The sequence below is a fragment of the Manacus candei genome, unplaced genomic scaffold (genome assembly GCF_025592945.1).
Source record: "Manacus candei isolate 608988 ecotype Guabito, Panama unplaced genomic scaffold, ASM2559294v1 h1tg000151l, whole genome shotgun sequence".
Lineage (NCBI taxonomy): Eukaryota > Metazoa > Chordata > Aves > Passeriformes > Pipridae > Manacus > Manacus candei.
The window spans coordinates 277,334-283,286 of record NW_026138199.1 but is presented as its reverse complement, the minus strand read 5'-3'; positions in this window follow the sequence as shown (position 1 = coordinate 283,286).

Genomic DNA, 5,953 nt, shown 5'->3' with positions numbered 1-5,953 from the left:
AGGGGGAGAAAAGGAAGCAGGAGAACCGAGAAATGAACTGTACTTTGAGTACCTCAAATGCTCTCTTTGGGTTTCTCCCTCCCCAAGAAACAGCCCGTCTTACTCCCCCAGCCGATGGCATTCTGAGCATTGCCTGGCTCTAGGGTCTCACTCATGGGCAGAGATTGTTCCCGGTCAGCTCACAGTGCAATCCTCCCCTCCCCAGTTGCAATCGTCTGCTCTGCTGCACAGCCACTGACGTACTTTTGGGAGCTCCGGGCTTCTACCCTTCTGCACCTTTCACATCTTCCCGTGCTGTCCTCAGCTCTCTGGGTTGCTTGCAGCTTCCTCGGGGAACACGTGTCTCCTCCGCTTCTGTGTCTTTTCCCCTGTCCTTCTTCTTCTGCCTGGGAAGAATGCCTCTCTCCCAGCTCCCCTGGAAAGGGAGATGAGTCCTGCTGGGCAGCAACCCCGTATCTCTAGATTTGCCTTTCTCTTCTGCGAAAATGCAAAGTCTGAGAGGAACGTGGCTCCAGCAGGGCTTGTGGATATCCCAGCTCCAGCGATGGCAAGAAGAGAATATGCCTCAGGGAATGTACTGAGGGATGAGCAGGGAACAGGATGAAGACCCTGACGCACATGCAGGGAGCACATGGGAATACTGCCAGAGTGCTGCTTGCGAGTGGTAGGGCTAGGAGAGCCCTGGCCCACCCAGGGCAGTTGAAGGTCTGGGGGTTGGCAGATGGAGACCCTTACAGCCAGCCCCTTCCCTAAACCAAGTCCAGAGGGATCCCAGGCACCCAACTCACCACAGGAAACAGAGGCTTTCACATGCTTCCCAGGTGGAAGAGCATTATCGTGTTCACCCTCCTTATGCCTGTGTGCTCCTGAAAATTTTCTACCATCTTAAGTATCAGAGGAGAGAGAACACATTTAGAGGAAGTTGAGAATTCTGCATTTTTACTGAGAGGCTAATGAAGGATGGTCCTGCAACCATCCTTCCTGAGGCCAGGGCCACATGGCTGGAGGTCTCTCCTTTTTTACTGCTTTGCTTTCCTCTCTCACCACCTCTAACGCTTGGTCTGGCTTGGTTGCACCTCGCTCCTTCGCACTGTCTGCCTTCACAGATTCTTCAGAACACGTCCAAAATGTAGTGTTCAGATCCTTGACGAGTGACACTCCAAATCTTGCGGACCCTTACTCTCTGTCTTTTCCACACTCCAGGCAAGGCAAGAACCCCTCCTCCTATCCAAAGAGAAAGATCTTCATGAACCAGAGAATCGCGGCTCCTGCCTGGAGTGGATCAGAGTAACCAGGAGACGATGCCTCAAGAGAAGTTAGGGACACACATGGCAGCTGACTGCAGGATGCCCAGATTTGCGCTACCCTGTGCTGTATAAATCACTTTGCACTCAGGCATTCTGTCGTAAGCCTGCGCTCTGTGTAGGAATGAAAAGCCATGTTTTCATAAGGGTGCTAATTTGCTCTGCCGTAGAACCAAGTAATTGAGTTTTGTTTCTAACAGAATCCCCTGAAATCTCTGAAGACGACAGTGCCAATGAGTCCGTGTCCACCAGGACCCAGGAATACAGAGCCGCGTTCCCATGATGAGGTACGGAGAGGCAGAGGACGGAGGAAAGACCGTCTCCCGTCACCAACAGCCGCCTTGTTGGTGTTTACAGCTCTCTGGACCATTTAGCAGCGCGTACGAGGAGTTCGGGGCTGTGACCCGGGAGCTGCCGGTAGGAATGGATACGGTCTCCGGCCGCCAGCCCTGCACACAGATCAAAACCGCGACCAGTGCCGCCAGCTCCGCTCCCCGACAGCGTCGCAGCCGCCGATCCGCTTCCCGGCGCACCGCTGCCCCCGCCCGCCCCGACTCTCTGGTCCTGGCGGGTCGTCTCCTCTCCGCCTCCTCTGCCTTCCTCTCCCTCCTCCCCTGTCCTCCTCCGACAAATCCGTCCCGGGGCTGGGACAGGCGCCGGCGCCTCTCGGGCTCTCCTCGGGTGTTGGCTGGAGGCGGAGGCCAGGCGACAGCGGTGGCAGCGCGGCGGCGGTCCGTGCTCTGCACCGTAGAACCGGCGGGGCCTGGTTGGGCTTCCGAGAATGGTCGAGGGGCACGAGAGGCAGAACATCCCTCCGGGCTCAGTGCCCTCCGAGCTCAACCTCTCCTGGCCTTTCCCGTGGAACATCCCTGCTAGCAGTAGGAGCACTTTTGCTAGGGACAAAGACCACTTGTGGTTTTTTCGGGGGCTGTGGTACCAGTGCCACCGGGAGGCAATGCATGGGAGAAACACCTTCCCCTGAGAAAACTCGGACGTGGCATAACCCCTCGCACTTGCTTTGGGATTCATGGAGATGCAGTCTCAGTAAGCGAGTTCTGCTGTGTCCCTCGTCCAACTCTTCTTGCTCAGAGGACCAGGGAACAGCCTCTCACACCTGAACTGGATGTACTGGAATCTGCACATTTGCAGCAGGTTGAGGGGCACTCAGAGGCACATTCAAAAATTTCATTCTCTTTCCAATCTCTGTCACCTCCGTAGGACATAAATGACCAACAAGGCAGGGTGTGATCTATTGCCATGTGCACTGGAAAACCCAGGTAATCTCCTCAGGGCATTCATCACAAACCTGCCATCTGCTCTTGGCATTCACAATAGAACCACAACTTCCAGCACTGGCTTCTCACCTGGCACACAGAGATTCTTTTGCCTTCCTTGGAGAGACCGGAAGAACTAGACAGCGTGTATCTGTTTGCATTGCACAGACAAGTCTTGAGCACGCATCTGTTGTTGGTGTGGGGAGATGACCCTGAACAAGAACAATTGTCATCAACCTCCTGGGGAGACCTTGAAGTTATGTGGGACAAAGAGTGTCTCGATGTCACATTGCATTTACGGTTCTAAATCCTGGCAAAACCCATGCGTGCAGCTCTGGGATGTGCTTCTCTTGGACAGAGCTCCGCGTTTCCATCCCTCAGGCAGGGGGAACTCGGAGAGTGGCAGAGCAGGTGGCACCCCACAAGGGCTTAGGTGCATCCAGGCTCCTGGCGTGGCAGCAGGAACCCCAGGAGATACTGCCCCTGCTGCCATGAACTGTCTGTGTCTGTGTGCAAGCGAAGGACTCGTGTGTCTGAAAACCCTCCTGTGACCGAGCAGTGAGCCCCCGCCAGAGCACCACTGACTCTTGGCCAACTGGCCATCCACCAGGACCCCAGAGGCCATTTTCCAGCGCTGCTATGCAGAATATCATTCCCAGTCTGTCCGGACATTCGGGGTTGCCCCATCACAGGGACAGAATCTGGCACTTCCCCTTGTTGAACTTCCTCTGGTTGAGGATTGCCCAAACCTCTGATTTGAGGTCTCTCTGTGGGGTCTCCGTCTTCCATGAGGCCCTGGAGTGTTACAATGGCCCCTTGATTGCTTGGGAATGTGCAGTGTTCTGTGTTCCATGTGTTACATGAGGCCCCATATTGTCACAATGGCACTGAAATGAGAGAGGATCTCCATCCTTAATGGCTTCGTAAATCACAAGTTTTTCTTAGATAAAAATCCTAATCAACAAAGGGGTTTGCTTTCTTGGCATGGTAGCAGTCTTTTCTTTTCCTTTAAGACTACAATTAGTTGTAGGAGAGAGAATGTAGATGATACATGGAAACTAAAAGAGAGTGTATCATATGCCCATCTTCAAGAAATTAGCTTACAGGCCTCAGAAAACTTGTTTAATAAGAGATTGTTCTGTTAAGAAGAAAGTCAATTATACATTGTTTAAGCAAATGGGAAGTTCTAAGACACATCTTAGCTGGTCCTAAAGCATTTAGTTTAGGGATTAGGGATCGGATAGATCAATCAGAGATGCTACGAGGCCTGCTAAGGGAGAAGACCACTCTGTGAAAATGACTGCCCCTCCCAGAAGAAATGGACGCTAGATGGCAGTCTTGCTCCACGAATAAAATTCAAGAGGCTATTTGACCCTAAAATCGTAAGAGAATTTTGGACAGCTTGTGAAAGGGAGGGTCTTTCAAGTATCACTGTATTTATACTCCGAAATTTATACTGATTCTTTGATTCATGCATGGCAGAGTACCCCCATGAATCCCCAGCTGGCATATTAAAGAAATGTTCCATCCAATGGTTTCTGGTCATGGGGTTTAATTCTTTTGTTTTATCCCTTTGATTCCATGAAGTTCCAAAGATATCCCACGGTTTGTTTAATTCCATGAGGTCCCACACATCCCAATGATGTCCCTTAAGTCCCTAGTTTCTGTAGTTTTCCAGGGAACATTTGCTTCTATGATGCAGGGCAGTGCCACGACGGCCACTTGATTCCGTGAATTCCCCCAGTCTCCCAGCAGTCCTTTGGTTCCATGAGACCCTGCAATGTTGCAGTGGGTTGACCCTACCTGGATGCCAGGTGCCCACCAAGCTGCTCTATTGCTGCCCTTCCCAGCCAGACAGAAGAGACAGAATAAGATGGAAAATTATTTCTACCTTGAGATCAGGCACTTTACTAAAGCAAAAGCCAAAGTTTGCGCATGCATAAGTGAAGAGGAAAATAAAAAGATTTTCTCTCTACTTCCTGTCAGCAGCGATACCTGGCCACTTCATGGGATGCAGGGCTTCACCACACAGAGAAGCCGCTCAGAAGGCATGTATTGTAAAAAAATGGATTTTCCCCCTTTCCTGTTCCTTTCCTGAGCTCTTGTAGCTGAGCTGACGCCATATATTCTGCAATGTCCCTTTGGTCCATTTGGCTCAACTGACCTGTCTGTATCGCCTCCCATGATCTTGCCCCCGATTCAGGGGACAAAGCTGAAAATGCAGATGCGGCACCAACCCTGCTCAGCAGTTGCCAAAGCACTGGTGTGATTAACCCCTTTGTAGCTCCCAATGCAAAGCACTGCACTGCGACGCCTGCAGTGAGAAAATGAACTCCAGCTCAGACAGACCCAACACATGTGGGATTCTGAAATGTCTCAGGGTTCCTTTGGTTCCACGATGCCCCTCTCAGACCTGGCAGTAGAAAAATAAATCAAAAAATTGAGAAGAAATCATCTTAAAGTCATGCTAAGCCTGTCTTCTACAGTCCAGAATCTATATATGTATGACTGCAGATACTTGGGATGAGGGTAGATGCTCAGAGGAATTCATGGGTTTGATCTAGGAAACCTGTTTTCACTGCCTTTTCCTCCTTGGACATTTTCTGATGCCCGGAGGAAGCTCATGTCCAACAGCAGCTCCATCCCCCACTTCCTCCTCCTGGTTGCAACTCTTGCACTTCTGCTTCTTCCTGGGCATCTCCCTGGCTGCCCTCCTGGGCAACGGCCTCATCCTCAGCGCCGTAGCCTGCCACCACCACCTGCACACCCCCCAGGGACTTCTTCCTGCTCCACCTCTCCCTCACACACCCGGGCTGCATCTGCACCACTCTCCCCAAAGCCATGGCCAATTCCCTCTGGAACACCAGGGGCATGTCCTACTCAGGATGAGCTGCACAGGTGTTTTTTGCTTTTCTTCTTGATCACAGCAGAGCTTGCCCTTCTCACCATCATGTCCTATGACCGCTACGTGGCCATCTGCAAAGCCCTTCACTACAGGACCCTCCTGGGCAGCAGAGCTTGTGCCCACGTGGCAGCAGCTGCCTGGGCCACTGGGAAGCGGGTCTGGCCCTGGGGCTGCAGGAGTTGCCGCCTGAGTTGATGATCTTCTGAGCAGTCCAGACATGCAGTCACTGTCCCTGTCCTCTATTGCCTCCCTTTCTTGCTGCAGGACCAGAAACGACTGTGTTACTCTGCTGGGCTGGGGCGGGGCAGGGAGATGGGGGGACCAGGGAGGGGCTGGTCTGGGCAGTTCCAGTGACTAGAAAACCCCAATGTTCATCTGAAGTGTAGGAGGGGGCAGGGTGGGAGCATTACAGGGCTGAGGTGGCTCCAGGCTCTGGGAGTGGTAGCAGGAGCCCAGGGAGACACTGCCCC